The 18804-nt window shown below is 32.9% G+C and overlaps 1 protein-coding gene across 38 annotated transcripts in view; it reads left to right on the top strand.

Moving 5' to 3' along the window:
• The window catches only part of LOC147064624 (rho GTPase-activating protein 21-like), a 466312-nt gene that overhangs the window by 373336 nt on the left and 74172 nt on the right, over window positions 1-18804 (top strand). The gene's annotated exons all lie outside the window — the stretch shown is intronic.

The raw sequence follows: 18804 nt of genomic DNA, 5'->3' as shown, positions 1-18804 counted from the left end.
TGTTGCTGCGCTCACGTGGTGAGCTTAATCACTCAATAATATAATTTATATTGAAATTTTTAGCATCTCACATTTGGTCCAGTAAATTAGGCTAGTAATCAATTCTCAAAATATTACTACAAATGTTATCTATCGTCTAATATGAAGCTCGAAGATTTCAGTGATGGTAGTTCTGTCTGGCGTGAAACTTTCAAGATAATATCGACCCTTAATCGGCAGAACAACGTAAGCGACACTTTTTGGTAAATTGCGTTTTAAATTGAGAACTGTTCAATATCACCTAGCGCGTAAGTGACAAAAATATTAGAGCCCGATCTCAATCGCGTGACATTTTTTTAGGGTCTGTGCCTTTCAGCGTTTCAACTTGTATCGCATTATAAAGTAGAGCAAAACAACGTAACCGACGTTATTTGATAGTGTAAGCTACGGTACGGTTTATTCGGTGGTCCGTCTGGTAGTGAGTTGTTCGAAAACCGATTTGGGAGCAAAGCTCGCGCCGTCCAGTTAAACTGGCTGAGATAAAATAAACCTGGTAATAGAGTTTATTAAACAATAATTACCCGCCGTTCCATCTCACTACTGTCGGAATAATCTACGAAGAATAGTATCTTCCTGTAGATTTTTGAAATGTTAAAAATGTATATAAAATTTATACTGAAAATTTGGATTATTTGAATGAATCCACTAATGTCGTGATTCGGAATGTTTTCAGAAACGTATTTAATAGACAGTAAGTTCAACTTGGGTTTTCATCTACCAAAAACGATAATGGTGTTCTTTTTGCGAGAAAGTAACAAATATGTCTGGTGACGAGAGACTTCGGCTAATTGAAACGGATACTTACAAATGTCCCCTTACCGTAAAGGATAAATGCAAGGAGATGTTCTTTAATGATCTGGCCAAAAGTAAAAATCACAATGACGTTTTGTGCGCAAGTTTTGACCTCGAGAAGGTGCTAAACACTCCCTAGTCGAAATACGCATACTATAATGAAAGTATCTACGAAAGTGGAACAAATAATGGATACTGCTTTTTATGGGGTGAAACTGATGGTAAACGTGGCAGTAATGAGATCTCCGCAATCATGCACAAATCTTTGGACAGGACTGACAAAGCGGGAAAAAATCAAGGAATTATTATACTGTGATTGGTCAGAATAAGAACCGGACAACACTGGGTATGCTATCTTATTTTATGAAAAATTCAACTTTCATTGAATTGATAGAAATACATTTTCTATTACCAGTGGGTCTATTCTGTAATTTATCGACCGCTAAAGTGATAAAGTGATAAATATTATCAAACTTAGGGTAGGTTTGTATTATAGAATTAGCACGTATTGTAACAATTACAATACGTTGATTGTAATTGTTGCAATAAGTACTAACACTTTTATATAAACCTACCCTAAGTTTGATAATATCTATCACTTTAGCGGTCGATAAGTATAGAATAGACCCACTGGTCGTACTACGATGCCGGTCGATTCCATTCATGCGACAATTGAGTCATTTATATTCAGAGTAGTTTGGGCACTATCAGAATGACCCACTATCATTTCCAACGCTAGGTCATCATGTCATATGCAGAATTCCGTGACTGGAAATCTTTCGCTGCTACTTGCATTCCTTCAAAGTTCAAAATTAAATTTGGTGAATTACGAAAGGCATAATTTAAAAAACTTACCAAATATTGTATCTACTCTGGTGACAGTAGGACTAAACTGTTAGACCTAGAAAATGTCATCAGATCCCGATCAAGTGCTGTGATGCTTTAAGCGCAGCCACCCTTGCTGTATAGTGCTAAATCACCAATATCGGAGATCGAGTATAACGATCTTAAAAGTCTCTGTGTTAAATGTAATATCCCTCAGAGATGACGGATGAGTTTATGAAACTGCCACATGGATTATCAGTGGAAGATACTTTACCGGAATCCGATCAGGAAGATGTGAATGAGGATAATACAGCGATTACTGCTTAAAAAATGTGGGACAATAATTTTTTTGTAAAACTGAATAGTTGAATTTTATTTTATCATAATTAGTAGGTCCCCATATTTAATTATGTACGAGTAGATACGTACCTATTTCATTTTGAAAAATAACAATACTTGATAATATTAATAATATAAGCGAAACCTTAAAAATGCCAATCATTTATTTTTATTTTACCCATATGTGATTAAGTATCTACAAGCAAAAATATTAATTTAAAAAGTCAAAGTATTTTTAATTTATTTAACAACGCCCCCTTTCGTAAAATAAATGGGTAAGTACTTATGTTATTTATTTTAATACTTAATTAGTAATGCCCTGTCATGATAATTAGCATGAAATTTATAAATAAAAACGACTACGCCAAATAGCGTAAGCGACAGGCCTGGAAAAAATATTGCGTCATAGACATAAGCAAAACAGCGTTACCGCCACTATCTCGAAAACTAAAAGCACTAATACAATTGTTTTATAATTTCCGTATAGGCAGTAACCAATTATTATTAACCACATTAACAGAATTCATTTTTGGAACTAATTACGGGAATAATTTAAAAAAAACCTTCTCCTCTAAAATTTATGAATTGTCGCTTACGTTGTTCTGCCGATTAAGGGTCGATATTAGCAAGTCACGCGGCGTTGTCGGTTGCGTTGTAGTCTATTCTTACTGAACTCTATTATTCCCTTAAAAAGGGAGTAAGATTCTCGTTCGGTTCGGTTTCGACGTCTCGGTCCGGTTAATTGAAATGAGAGAGACCTTGGTATCACTTTATAAAGAGTGTGCATGCCTCGCTACTGTCTTATTGCTTTTTTCTCCCGCACTGCTCTTCGCCTAGTGGCGTGCAATAATAAACCCGAACCATGTGAAACCGCTGTTATTGTGGATTTTAATATAATGAAAATGATCAGTTCATCTCTGAAGGTAATTAGAAACTAAATAGGCCAGTCGGGACTGACATTTTGCAGGAATTTAGCCCACGGTCTCCTTATTGACTAAAAGCGTGACAGTTCCTTGTTGCGATGTTTATAAATTTTCGATGCGCCAACCTATATAATATTGACTTTTCTATGACTAACAATTCAGCCACACTATAAACGTCTTAATCGCCTGCCATCATTTTGTAATACAAAAAGTTCGCGTTAATCTCTGTAGCAGCAATCGTCGCCCGCAGCCACCAATGCACCTTCTCCAGTGTTACCAGCTCTCGTCAATAAAAACATGACGGATGAGGTGGAAAAATAGGTCATTTGACATATTTATTTTTGTAAATTCTGATGAAAATATCATAATGTTATCTTATATACCTTTCTTATAAATAGGTTTCATATATAGTAAAAAAAAAGTCGCATGCGGCTCAATTTTGTTAAGTCGTTTTATTTGTACATTTGATAATCGTGCTTTGACCTTACTACATTTTTTTTTCTTACTTAGTCACTTTTAGTTTTACTTGCTTACGTTATACCTCGTGGCTTCAGATCGTGACCGCGTTGAAATTATGTCATCTTTTGAGCGACCAATACTTTCCACCCCTTTCGATCGTCTGCTTTTCTCGGGGCAGAATGAAAGCTGCCCCCCCCCCCCCCCGTCAGTTCCTTCATTTGGTCGCTCTAGCGCGCCGATGATATTCCTCTGCTTTGTCTTCCCTGGAGGCTACCCAACTTTAATCGGTCAATAATAAATGTTGTCTTCCGCCCTCCATTGGGGGAATTTTGCTGACCTCTGCTCGATACTCTATATGTATAGGTAATAATAGGGTTTTACAGAAACATCTTGAATTTCACTTAATTATATTGTAAATGGCGTTATTAGGGACCACCAACGTATGCAAATTATGTATTTAAATTCACACGTAACTATGTTTTCAATACCAAATAATTTATACATACTGACTATCAGACAAAGAGTGACTAGAATAACTACTCATCTGCACAATAATGTTATTAAACCTCCTAATTTTATTCTGTTTCGGTTAAGAGAGCTTGAAGAGAAAAAATCATAATATTGTGTTGTTGGAAGCGAAATATTTTTGAGTTTACATTCGTTATTATGATACGGAACATAGATTGGTAGTCATACAATTAATTTCAATAAACTTTTTGTGACGTTTGCTGATCTCAAGATACGGACGTTAATGCTTCTCGCTTTGATGCATTTCCAAGAGGGCGTCGCATTGCACTCCGACCATCGTAAGCCTGTGTATTGTAGGATTCCAATTTATTACATTCCTTCCTGAAATTGAAATACTTACTCATAGTCATTAATTGTTTTATTTCTTATTTACTTGCTCGGCAATAGATACATATTATTATTAGGCTAATTAGAGATATAGTAAAATAGTAAAAATATAAACATATATCTACCTAAACTTATTATTTCTCATCTATAACAATGTCATATTTCATATATCACTCATTGTTTTACATGTAAAATGTATCTTAATCTTGATTTAACTTATTATGAGAACATCATAATCCTCGGATCAATGAATAAATGTATCACCTTTTTGAATAGACACGTTAAACGCTCTGATTTCTTAGCTCCGTATTAAGCTATTAAAGATTTTCATACACAGATGATTTAAACTGTCACTGTGTGCCATGCTAACTGAAACTGTAGCTTTAAACCTAACTATTATAATATAAGACGTGTCTCACCATTTGTGGCACGTTACAATATAATTTAAGTTTTTTTTATATTTTTTTAATTTCTTATTCGCATTCTAAATTACAACATTCACTCTAAAGTGGAGCATAATATGGGTCTCCACATAGTGTATATGTTACACCGAATGTGCGAAATTGACTATTACATGAAATGGGCAAAATTTTGGCTAATACATGTAATAGTCAAGCCTGTTGCCTTATTCATGAATTAGGTAAATTTTCTGCTGAGTACATGAATTCGCCAGGGTATGGAATTCTTGAACTGTCAACATGACAGAAGAAAAAGTAAATTTAATACGGATGGTTTTATTAGTTATAATTGGACATAATATAATATTATTATTATTAGGTTAGGTTAGGTTAGGTTTTGTAATTCTGAATTAAATTATTCAACTGAATGTCCATTTTGAGGTTAGCTATCAAGTGTCAACAAACTATCACAAACATTCAATCGACCATTGCACGATTGATACCCAAGCACGAATCAAATCGCGAAAATACTTTTCAATAAAATTCTTCCGTTATCATATTATAGTTCTAAATTTTTTTGCGCATAGTAAATGGATATGAACGTCATTGTAGTTATTGATTGGTATATTTTAATATTACAATCAATGACATTTGACACATTTGTTTAGTTTGATTAGTTGCAAAAAACACCACCGGAGCGCGATCATCTATTATGAACATAGATAATATAAGTATGACGTACATTTTGACCAATGCATGAGCATTTTGATACATTTAGTTTAGTTGCAAAAAATACCACCGTAGCGCTACTATCTAATTTGTCCAATACATGAACTAGGCAGAAAAATTACTGCCGAATTCACGCACTCTCCAGATATTTTGTCTAATTCATGAATAAGGCAACGGGCTTGCATTTTTCATGATTTAGGCAAAATTTTGCCCATTTCATGTAATATTCAATTTCGCACATTCGGCGTAACATATACATAAGTAATGGCTAATGGTAAACAAACAACATGATCATTAAAGTTGATACTGTCCCTTGATAATTATTAAAATTAGCGAATTAAGTATGTGGGTGCTATACAAATTTCAGAATGGTCCGATATATTTTTGATTCGTTATTGTAGTGTAGTAGGTCAATTCTTCCTTTAATTAATAGCCTGTTGAAAGTCAGTAATATCCGTTGCAAAAATAATAATTATTATTTTACAGACGTCGTCCCACGTATAATATTCCACTTGTCTGTTGTAATCGCCCTAGGTCATCCAATCGGCCGTCTTCCGTATTTGTTCTGAGGGTTTACACCTCAAGGTGGGCGGGTGGCTCGTCTCGAAGACCAGCTCGTGTCAGATGATCGTGGCTCGTGGGAGGAAGTCGGGAAGTTTCAAAAGCTCTGGTTTTGTGCAAATTTATGGACTCTTGACTAATACTTATGTTCCGATCTACGATACCCATCCAAAGTTTATGCGAATATTATGATATTCCTGGTTATAAATGGTTGACATTATAAAAGAGTTACCATACAACTTATGTTATTAAAACAAATTAGAAGATCTTGGCATAAAAACATCAAATGTCCACTTTTTTCCATTTCCATTTTATTGCATTTCTATATTCCCTGTGTATGATTACATACAACTGTGCAAAGATATTAAGTATATTTAAAAAAAAATCATAAGTCCCTGCTCTCAAAAATATGCCACTTTTCTAAAAACCGCAATAGTCCAGGCATTTTTGTATGAAAACAGCAAAGGTCCATTAGTTCTACACTTTTATCACCAGGCGGCGTTAGTAATGTTAGTATACATTCCATACAATTTAGTGTCTGAGCTGTCAAATTATCCTTGATTCGTTTAATTATTGCTTTTTATAACGTTTTCTTATGATTGTTTTAATATTTTATCATGGATATTGCTAGCATAGACATCTGAAACGTCTCGAAAGAGAAAAATTAACAAAACCAAGCAACGTTTTTACCAAAACGGTGTCTTTCATTATTGTTCAGTTGATAGTTCAGTTCAGTTGAATAGGGTGGTATTGGATGCAATAAGGAAAATTCTAGGCCCTTCATTATAAAATCTAAAGAGACCGGAAAAAAAGATATTTTTAATATCAAATATAGGTTAAAAATTTGGCATTTTTCGGTAAAAATTTGTAGGCTAGTTATAATGTACAGAATAGACCAGGCTAGTAAGGGAGAAGTGCTATGCGAACATTTCAGTTTCTCTCTGGGCTGTGGGATAGCTTTAGTGAAGAAAAATCAAATGCAAGTCGCGATTGTATTTAAAACAACATAATGGTGGATTAATTCCATTGAAAGGAGCTAAAAAATATATATTTTAAAATTAGCTAAATATTTACAAAACCCAATAAATACATCGTTTAATTTGCTGATAGTGAAGGTGTCAGACGAAGCTAATCGGTTTTCTTTTTTCGTGTTAACTATCAATTCATGGTGGAAATCCATTGTGTTAATGATTTAATTTAATAAAACAGATTTTTTAGTACATATTCCACTTTTAATAAATAAATGTGGACAGGTTTCGTCCGCCTTAGAGGGACATTTTCAACTGTTGAAAACAGTTGGCAGAAAAACAGAGGCGGACGAAACCAGTCCAGATTTATTTATTTAAAGTGGAATAAGTAGATAATAAAAAATGTGTTTTATTAAATTAAATCAATAATAATAATATGAAGCTAATCATTATTAACCCGCACATAATTAAAACATTTTTTTTTAATATTTAATTCTTGATTTTTTACATTCATTGAAGTCGTTTGTTAATAGGTAAATAATATGACCAAACCTTATTAAAAATTGTATTATGATTAAAAAATAACAGAAATATATATTCTTTATTTTATTTAATAAAATTATTGTTTTAGTCATACTATTTACATTTCGATCTTTTCAATTTTGCAATAAAAACAACAAATGTCCAAAAATTGTGTAAAAACAGCAAATGTCACACTCATTCTTTTTTTAAATATCAATTTAACCTAAATAAATTTAATAAGTATATTTTTTTACATTCATATAGTGCATATAAGGTTTCTCTACAATTCCTCATTGTCAAATTAATAAAATTTCTCTTGACAACCAAGATATTATGTTTTTACCCTCTCCTGAAAAAAAAGTGTTTTGTGACATTTGCTGTTTTTATGCCAAGATCTCCTATTCACCAGTTCTGACAAAACAAGAAAACGTCTTTACGCTTATTTTGTTAACCAAAAGCAAAAGCGACCCGCGTGATGGCAAATAAAATTTATGTAATAATGAATTAAATATACTTTCATTGTAGATTAACTGACCAATCAAAACATGATTTCATTTAAATAGTCAACACCATGTCCTCGTCTACCCCGGCCGAGTGGTGAACAAAATATCCTCCTCAACGTGAGTCGTGACACGTGGCCCGTGTGTGAGAATGCCGCGCGTGAATGACAGTTGTTTTTTTATTATGCGTTTGAATTCAGGCCATGGACTCAGGTCCATCGGGTAGCCAATAACCATTTCTCGTCAATCATTAAATTTGCCACTATGCCCCTACAAGCGGCCAAGTTCCCCACCGCATTGTAGAGAGAATTATAAAGAAGACTGCTAAACTACTATAAAAATAATATATCTAAATATCTAATCTATAGATTGTTAGTTCTCGTATGTACCTAACCATTAATTAGCTTTTATTTGAAAACAACAACATCGATAATAGTCTGGCAATAGTAGGTACGTACCCATTGTAGGAATATTAGTTGGCCAAGGGACAATTAATTGCTGTAGAATTCACGTATGTTTAATATATACATACCAGTAGAAGTCTAGTTTAAGTTGCTTGTTTTGTTTCTTGTATTATAATATTGGATATTTATAGTCAATTAATATTATATTCTACAAGATTTTTATACTGCCCATCGTAAACAAAAAAAATAAGAAATACTAAATTAGAATTTCAATTCAATTTTATTAACGTGGTTCATCTACATCTTTGAGTTTTATCAGCAACTAGTTTATCCAGTAAATTTATTTGTTTGTGTAGACACAGCAAAAATAATGTCCACACTAGAATAGAACGTCACGAATTGAACGGAATGAAACAAATTAATTGTCATCCGATAACTAATAATATGTCATCCAATATTACTAGGGATTCCAATCCCGGGATCCCGAGCTATTTTCGATACCTATGAATCCCGGGATTAATAAACATAATCCCGAAACTTTCGGGATTGATTTTTTTATCAATTTTTATGGAAAATAAAATAAAAACGAAAATATAACAGAAAAAATACTTTTAATAACAAATAACTACATTAGAAATAAACTGAGTTTGAATGAAGTTTGATTTATACCCATGAATAAATTGCCGATTCATTTTATTTTTTCACATAAATTAATAAAAATGAGAAAGATTGGAAAAAAACAATGCTTCGCACTATAAACAAAGCGATTCCACCATGATCTCATACGTTTTACGGCAGTTTCATATTTGGCTGACTAATTAGATTTATGAAGCGGAAAGGCCATAAGTACACCATGATTTGCTTTACTATTTTAAATCTCGCTAACACATTCATTAAGTCTTTACTATCAGAAACAGCAATCTCATATTAAATTCACATTATTATTTATATTACAATATTATTTACTCCATTAAACTTATGTATTTCCAAGATTGAACGTATACAATATTAACAATAAATGTCTTAAATAGTATAAAATTATACTAGAATTATTTTTGACCGATTTTATCAATGTTATTTGTAAATATATATTTTTTTATATTAATAATGGAAAAAATGCCAATCCGGGGACCAGTCCCGGGATGGTCAAATTGTAATCCCGAAATCCCGGGGTCAGAATTTTGGCTCGGGATTGGATTCCCTAAATATTACTATATCCCAGATGAATGTTTAAATAATTCCAAAAGTCTGACATATTATGTATTTTTCCACCCTTATTTTGTTGGTGTTAGTTTTGTAGTGTTTGGAATAGAACATTAATTTACAAAACATTTGACTTATTTATAAATAGGTAATATGTAATAAACTATTTATTTTATTCAACGAATAATTTTATTCACAAGACAATGCACATTGGCGCGAATCCACTGGTCCCGTAGGGGGTCGTTCAGTAATAATTATATGTGCTTGTACAGGAATGTATAGAAGCATATTGTCTCTTGAACTGGTAATAAAACCAAAAATGAAATTTTAATGACTTTTGTGACTTTACATCCAAGCCATAGAATTGTTCGTGGGAAACCGGTATATAAATTAAAATATATAGGTAATTTAGTAACGAACAGGACCGGTTTCATCCGCTTAGGACATTGTGGTATTAGTTGACGGTTAAGCTATGTGGATTAATTAATTACCAACGATATACCTCCATATTATTTTGTTTTATTTTATTTACCATAGAAAGTAGCATTTTTATTCACCATCGTGACATTCCGTAATTCCAGTGGCAGCGTAGGCGCATCTTCGCGCATCGCCGATAAATAATTATTCACGCCCATTTCACTTCGTTTCGCATTGCGCGAACCTTTTCTTCAATAATTACTCGAGACTAATGAATTTTCTCGTCCCCGGGTCTCGAAGGCAACGCATACCGGCCATTATAATAGTATTTTATACGCCCCTTGAGGATAAGAATAGGTATACAGGCTCATTTTGCGATGCTAATTTGCACTTACCCCTTCATACGATAGCTCCTAGTGCCCCTATTAAATTAAACGATATACTCGTACTTATGAAATAATATATAATTAGCTTTAAAATATCTAAGTTCTTCTTACCCGGTGGGATTATTTGTTTGTTTTACAACATTATAGAGAAATTCGAAATTACATCGGAGGAAAATAAAGTTAACTGAAGTTTCATTTTTATCAAAATAAGTAATACAAAACAAAAATTCCACTATTGCTACCAGTACGGTGACGGACGGATCACGGTGTGATCCTAATCAGGGAACTCATAATTTATGGGAACTGGCTACCCTATCGGGTGTGGTATAACAGGGTAGGTACACATCTGGAATGTGGAAAAATATGAGATACTGATTAATGTTGTTTTAAATATTTACGTCTGTCTCATAATGTGTGCATTAAAATTTGTCATGTAAGCATAACGTATAATTTATATTCAATATTTAATGACACAAAAGTAACAAAGCCAGCCCTGTTTCAAAATAAAATTACTACCACACATGGTAGGGTAAGCCAGTTCTCATTATTTTTGTTTCCTGGTCTTATTGCTATGGTCACCGATAGGGCTTTGCGATCGAGGAATGAAAATGGTTATTATGAATATTATATAAAATTTCTTTCTATTAAATTTAGTAGCCATTATTATTTCCCATCATAATAATAGAAACTTGTTTCTCAATTTGTGTTTGGACCTAATACGTTGAACAAGTGGAGGTGGAGGCCCATTGTGATCCTATTAGGATCAGACATGGTCAAAAGGAAGAAAGATAAATAGCAAAAAAAAATATTCTCGTCATAAAATATTATTATTCTTAACACGTCGAAAGGTTTCAACTCTTGAAATGTAAGTCTCCCTACGAAGGTTGGTAATCATTACATCAGTCTCCACATTTGAGACCATTGATCGTAACACCGAGGTTGTATCTAATCTTTTTCTTGTCCTGTATATTCGCTTTCTGCTCGGACTTTGTTATTCTGGAATTATCCCCTGTTGAGTTGTTGGTTGTATATTTTTTAAGATGTGAAGCCAGCTCAAAGGCCTATTCGATTCTTATGTCCCGACGAAGAAGAAAATGTGTAAAAAAAATATTTCGTAGATTTATAATTATGGTTATAATTAGTGTGGTACACTGACTGGTCTAGGTACCAAAATGTTTGTAAGTAATTAAAAGAAAAACTGCGCACCGTACGTACGAGTATTTATGTAGGTAGCTGGTAGAGAGTGCGTGTATTTATGAACAAGCAGCTGACTGCCTCTTTGATTGTACAAAGCGTGTAATCAAGACGTTTCACTTTAAACTATACCTATATTGTTTGTTATCTTTAATCCAGATTCTACAACAATAAATACGCTCCACAATAAACAAGATTCTGGTGTTAAAGATGTCGTAAGTTAAAAATAATTTTACACTTTCTTTTGCGCGACATTCTTTTGAGCGTTTTTCGACGTCGTCTCTTTATCTAGAATTAGATTCTAGCGTGTGAAAGTTTGCGCTATGTGTAAATAATTGGGAACTAATTACCGATTTCTCTCTCATATGAGTCATTGTAATGTCAATACTTTGTAACATAATATGACATATCTGCCAAAGAACTATCAGTTGAATAACTGAATAGAAGAGGAGAATTTATACGTTTTGCTTTAGATCCCTTTAAAATGACACTAAAACAAATGCACGCTAGTGGCCAAAATGTAATCATAGCGATATTCCCCTGAGGATATGCATGGTTATTTTTTTTTGCCAAAACCGAACAAAATTAGGTACTTATATTAAAAATATTAATTAAAAAAAACACACAAAATTTGATTACCTCGTTTTAACACTGCCTGGTGATGACTGACATATCAATAACGAAAATACGCTCAATTCATGTGATACGAGACGCCATCAATATAAAAGGTAAAAATCTTGGCTAAATGTGTACACTCTCTATCCCTAATATATATAGGTTTTAAATATGTATAAAGATGACGTTTATGGACTGAAATGATCGATCTCTTTCTTGCGTGTGGATCAGAAAACAATACTAATCATAAGCCGAGACAAAATGACTTCTAGACCCATCATCAATCTCGATGGTAGGTGCTATTTATTGATTATTTAACTTATTCGCAATAAAGGAAGATTTTAGATAGCACATTTCGTTCAAATTATTACCATTTATTTAACATCGAAGATTTCAGTCCCGTGTCACGGCCTGACTATTATAGTGGACCTTTGGTAAGCCTATGCCTTAAATAAACCTACATAAACAGTATCAACGTGTCGTTCAAAAGCGTTTATTATGTTCGTAAGTAAACGCCAGATACTACTTTGTGAAATTAAGTACCTAAATAGGTTAATACCTAGGTACCTATAAATAGGTTAATACCTATTTAGGTACTCGTTATTCTAGAATTCGTGTATGAAAATTGCAAAAAGGATACATAAATGTAAATGTCGTTATGAATATTAAATAAAATTTAAATTGTTTGCTATTCGTTCAACCGATACACTAATACAAAAAGTGGCGTGCAAGCATATAGGTATTACCTATATTTTATTTTAATATTTATTTCTACCCATATACACGCAGTATGACATATTACTTATTGTAAAATCAACCTGTAAAATTTTCAATGAACTGAGGATTTAACACAGAACCTTCTCGACATAATGTATTACTAGCACCAATCACTATCACCGGCTACAGTGGCCTCGTTGGGCAGTTAATAAATTTGAAATAAATAATATTTCTTTCCATGTGTCTACTCGAGTGCAAAAACTCCGCAAATAGACCCATATCGCTTCGGTCCAAGTGCATCTTCGTCCCAAGGGCCTACATGTTTATAGAACAGCCGTCTGAAGCTCTGGTCCACGCAAGACCTCCTTTTAAGGGAACCATGGCTGCTATCAAAGAAGCGCGATTCTCGCTTGCCTTGCAAGGACACTGTTTGCTCGAGGGAGTATATTAACTCGCGCATTAACCTGATTTACTTCGATGATAAATCATTACTATCATCAGCCCACAGTTATAGACAATCCCCGCAATTAAGTTCCATAATTCGAACGCATTGATGTAAACATTGTAAACTGTAGAATTGACATGATTTTTTTTTTACCACTCCATCGAATCGATCATATTATAAAACCACATACGTGGTACAGAATACGGTTCCTACCATGACCTGAAGAAAAACGAACCATAGAAAGAGAAAGCATTCGACACTCTTATATATCCGTAATATGCGTTAGAGTAAGATATAATATAATGTCTATGACTGAATTAAATATATTTTGTACATGTCGCCGGTAAATATTGATTTGAATGACTACAGTCATTTAAAAACTGCAAGTACGTGTTGCTGATTTTTTTTTTTTGTTAAATATAAAGTATTATAATTATTTTTAGTTAATTTAGTAGAAAATATGATTAACTTTGTAGCCATACTGAGAAGCAACATGATGGTATAACGTTTCATAGTTAAGTTAATAATAATAAAATTGAGGTTCTACCGTGCGTTATACGCAAGAAACACGGCTTCATTTTGCCGGACAATAACCACTCTTTTTATATTATTACTAATGAGGTTCCTAATGTTTCGCAGGCTGTAATTTGTTAGGGTTGTGAGTTGTGACAACACATTTTCTACAGTCCCCCTTTATTCCCTTCGTCACAATTTTTAAGATCATACCTGCTCTCCGCCGTTTGGCGTGATGTTATATATGGACGACCCTTTGCGTTATTATTATTATTACCACAAAAAATAAGTTTTCTTCATTTCCATGCAGATCTTTAGGCAGTGACTAAGATTAGACTGTTGTTGGTAACTGAAAGAAATTCCTAGGACAGTAGTTATATAGGTAACCTATTTACAAGATTTAAATTTGAATTTTGTTCATCTTCAGTATGTTACTGGACAAAATTTATTATAATGAATAAGAAATTTTATTATATTTATTTATGTACTTATACAAAAATGCATCACTGTAAACATGTCAGGTTTTTATACCTATAGCCTCAGGTTTTGACATTGTGTTCGTGTGTTTTTTTATAATACATGTGTAATCGTTTGTATGTGTTGTATGCGTGAAATGTACCAATTTATTTTTTTATTGTAGAATATAAAATAATGAAATTATTATTTAAATTCGTAAATAGGCAATTAACAATTATTATTATTAAAAAGGTAGGATTTAAATATTCTCCTAGTATGGAGTCTTCACCACTGTCTTTAGGTACCTAACATTCAATAATTTGGCGCTGAGGCTTAATAATGTCTAAAAATCCAATATATATTGATAGCTGTGCACTGATAAGATTATCCCGATACAATATTAATGAATGATATTTCTGTGTTATTTTATCAGTGCAAATCTAATTATTTCTCCCACGCAATTCGAGCCTCGAGGCGCCATATTACGTAGGCATAATATGTACTATCCCGTGCTCAATCTGAAAGCTGCTGGTTAGACGTCTACATATGAGTATGTTTATATTTTACACCACGGGTTCTTAAACTTTTACCCACGATAATTAATCTTCAATATACAATTTGTAGTAATTGGTTGGTATGTAGAGCGTAGAACCAATGCTACGTAAACTACAGCTCTCCTCAGCTCTATGTTTTTATTGTGTCTATCTTTTGGAATGTTCTAGAAATTAGAGCCAAGTGATAATAATCGGTATTCCAACGCGAAATAGATATTGGTCGATAAGCCATACCCATACAATTAATACGACCCGTGAAAATGTAAAAAAGTGTGTACCTGCGATCAGTTATAGTGTAATATGATTTCATTGAGATTTTGAAGAGGAAGCATTAACCATTTATATTTATTTTACAAGCTTAACTAAACGTCGTTTTCAAATCAAGCACGGGGTAGCCCGCGTAACCTCATCGTATTAGGTACTTCATTCATATTGTAGTTGCCCTTTACCGTCGCGCAGTAGGCTTTTTATCCAGTAAGTGAATAGTTTGACGATGAGTGCATTGGGTGCCAAAAGGCCAAAGGTCGAATGGGAAATTGAATAAAAATACGTTTGTTTTATTTGAAGATTGACAATGTGAGTGTGATTCATTGTCAGTTTTGATACTGAATGGAGGATCACAGCCTACTTGACGTTGAACGTGCACGATAAAGTAATTGTTATTGTCATTATGCTAATAACAATTATTGTCCAACCGATACTGGTCCTATCGGGAGGCATTTTTTTTCTAGATATTTTCTGTTAGGTATGTTTCTGCGGTGTTTTCAAATTATGTATGTTCAATAAAGAATGTTACATTCTTAAATATTGTGAATTATTTGTTGAATAAAAAAAATCGTTTATACTGAATATGTTCTGATCACTGTAAGAGATTTGAGTTTCCTGAATATTTTGTCAAAACACTGAAAAATTGGCTGTATCCTTCAAATTTAAAAGAGAAACAGAGTTCAATGAGAGAATATGTTTATATTATTTAGCTACGAATATTATTTATATACCTATCTGTTTTTGATTGTTTTATACACGATCGTTAAATTTTGTTTGTTTTTTTAAGTGAAATACTTTGCTTATTATCATTCTATAAGCTGGTCAATGTCGAGTGACATCTGTTTCTATTTTATTCCATTATTAAAATAAAACCAAATTGGCAATAGACTGAACATTCGTTTTCCTTTCTTTTATAAGTGAATCTTTACTCGAACCCCAGTTTAAGACAGTGTAGGTACAGTGGAGCGATACATCCCAATAACTCCCTTTTCACTCGAATTGCTCTATCCACAATACTGACTTGTCTTCATTCCGTCCCGTGTGGCAACACTGCTAATTCAAAAGGGTTCTAACCTTTGGGCTTTTCTAATACCTAATTAGTAATTACACATTGATCTAGATAAAAATGAATGTCAATTATTGAGAATAATTGCATCTTTCTTTCGCAATTTTAAATCACACTTAGATATTATATTATAACATTATCATGGCATCACGCGGCATATTGAACTTTATTGTTTCGCTGTCTTATCTTAACTCATTTTTAATGTGCGTTCTAATAATTAATTAGACTTCATTTATCTTGAACATCTGCCGGTCTTTTGGGATGTTTGTTTTTTTTATTCGCACGAGAATAAAGTACATGTACATATGACCGCACTGATGTTATTCATTAGGCGAAACGCAAGTAAAATTTTGCGATGTAGTTTTTGATCAAGATAAAAAAATACGAAGACGTATTCTCATTTCATCTAAATCTAAATAGAAGATGTCATAAGTCAAGCGTTATGCAATTATTTAAAGAGTTTTTATTACTTAACCGTCTGAATATGAAGTAACCAAACAATATACTCGTAATATACTTATAGCAATACGCACAGATAAAAATTCGTCAAAAAAATTAAGGTGCTTTACACTTTACAGGATATGTAGGTAGTTTGGAGTTTTCTTTCTTGTTTTTAGATTCAATGTGTAAAAATTAGTCATTGATTTAATAACAAAAAAATTATCACAATATTGGTCCTAAACGAAATATATTGACTCCCGCAATGTGGAGGAATCTCAACATTTTTAACACCCAAGTATCTGCTTCTTCTTCGTCGTCAGGATCTGAGACTGAGTCGTGACCCAGATATATAGGCCGTTTGCCAATCTTCTCTACGGCTTTACTCCACCTCGCTTGGCAATCAGGGCTTTCGTCAATACTCAATGTGAAGTCTGTGGTACTATTGATTTGGCCTGTCTATCTGGAGAGAGCTCTTTCTTCCTTTCAACCTTCGACCTGACCTAACATCACTAGTTTTCCCAGGTTGTCATCTCGCATGATTAGAGTAAGGGAAGAGCATCACAGGATTCGTGCGGTGAATCCAACCACGTTTATTTTTTTTAAATGTGGCACCCCGCTGACCTCTTGTGTATATGATTTAAAATGTTTTCAAATGAAGTAATATGTAATATATAAGTTATTATTTTTCAAAACTTTGTAGTTGTAATCAGTCTTATAATATTAATACTTGCCAAATATGACATTAAGCTGCAGATTTATAGCACCTACCACGTTTGAAATTTACCAGAATTGTCATCATGACTTCTGTATTATTGTATTATCTATTATTTATTATACAATGGCAAGCAGATGCCAAGAGTGAAGAAAACCGGCCGCTTTGGTCTTTGTGCGCGTGTCGTTTGTAAAAAATGGCGATAAATTATTATAATCTTACTCAACAGGAATCCCGGCAACAATCGCGAGAAGTTGTCGCCCTGTTTGTACATTTATTTGTTTGGTTGCAGCAACTTCTGCGACAAAAAGTGAGGCATCTGCCGCAGAAAAGTTTTTGCTGTCGATAATAAATAATAGTGAACTTGCATTCATTGCTTTCAAAATCCACTATCTTTCTGATCACTAATTTCATAAAATATTATTGAATTTTGTATAAAGTAGTAGTGTATAAATAGTATTGTGACTGCTCGCTTGCTTCTTCTTCGACGTTCACCTCTGATAATGTTGGTTTTTTTATAAAGACTTTCCGCGTTTCTATCTTGATCTCTTCTACAAAGTTTCATTGTTATTTTTTATATATAAGTATATAAACGAGCCATTTGTTATTATTTCGTCGTCATCAACAATATTATTATGTCGATTTCTAAGTGTTTGATATTTATTATAAGATAATATCTATATTACGTATATTAAATATGATTTTAGCTTTTATACCTATACAATATTTGTTATTATTTGATTCTGTTTTACTTGTATTCCAATGGACGATCGTCATAACTTCAAATCTAAAAAGAGATCAAACATTTGAAAATAATTATTTAAAATAAAACTCAATTTATGTACTTTACTTATGTCATATAATTTAACAAATGATCTCAACTGTTGTCGACCGCAATCAAGTAAGAAAATATTTCATTGAACCGAACGAAACCGGTCCTGATTATTATTAAATTATGTAACGTAAGTACCTACATAGTACATATTGGTTTATTTTAATTAATACAGCCTTTTCACCAATAATAATTGACTGTTATTTATTTAGATGCAATAAATTCATGTGTCCACATCGATCAGTAATGATGGATTGGAAAAGATATGCAAAAGATTTGGTGAAATAATGGGAAAATGTAGAGGAAATCAATACTCGATTGAGCCATAATAAAAATACTAGATTCCTTTTTAATCTTAGTCAATATTGTGACCATTGTATCGAATTGTGTACAAAAATATTATTTTGACAAAGCTCTGAATTGATTCCTATTGAAAAAATATGACTTTTAAAACAATATCCTTTGACCTACGACATACACGTATATAATATCAATAAACTGAGTATAGACACAGCCCAACTTACTTATACAAGAAAATGTCACCGTATTCTACAGTCAAATTAAATGATAATCCTTTTCGATCTTGCAGTTAAAAACTGTACAAAGCTGCTTTCGTGTACAATTAACAATTAACTGTAAAATTGATCGTGTTTGATTTAACTGTGGATTAAA

This window comes from Rhyacophila brunnea, unplaced genomic scaffold, assembly GCF_057557595.1.
Source record: "Rhyacophila brunnea isolate RB1 unplaced genomic scaffold, BYU_Rbru_1.0 scaffold_7, whole genome shotgun sequence".
NCBI lineage: Eukaryota > Metazoa > Arthropoda > Insecta > Trichoptera > Rhyacophilidae > Rhyacophila > Rhyacophila brunnea.
This window is presented reverse-complemented; position numbering and strand designations above follow the sequence as displayed.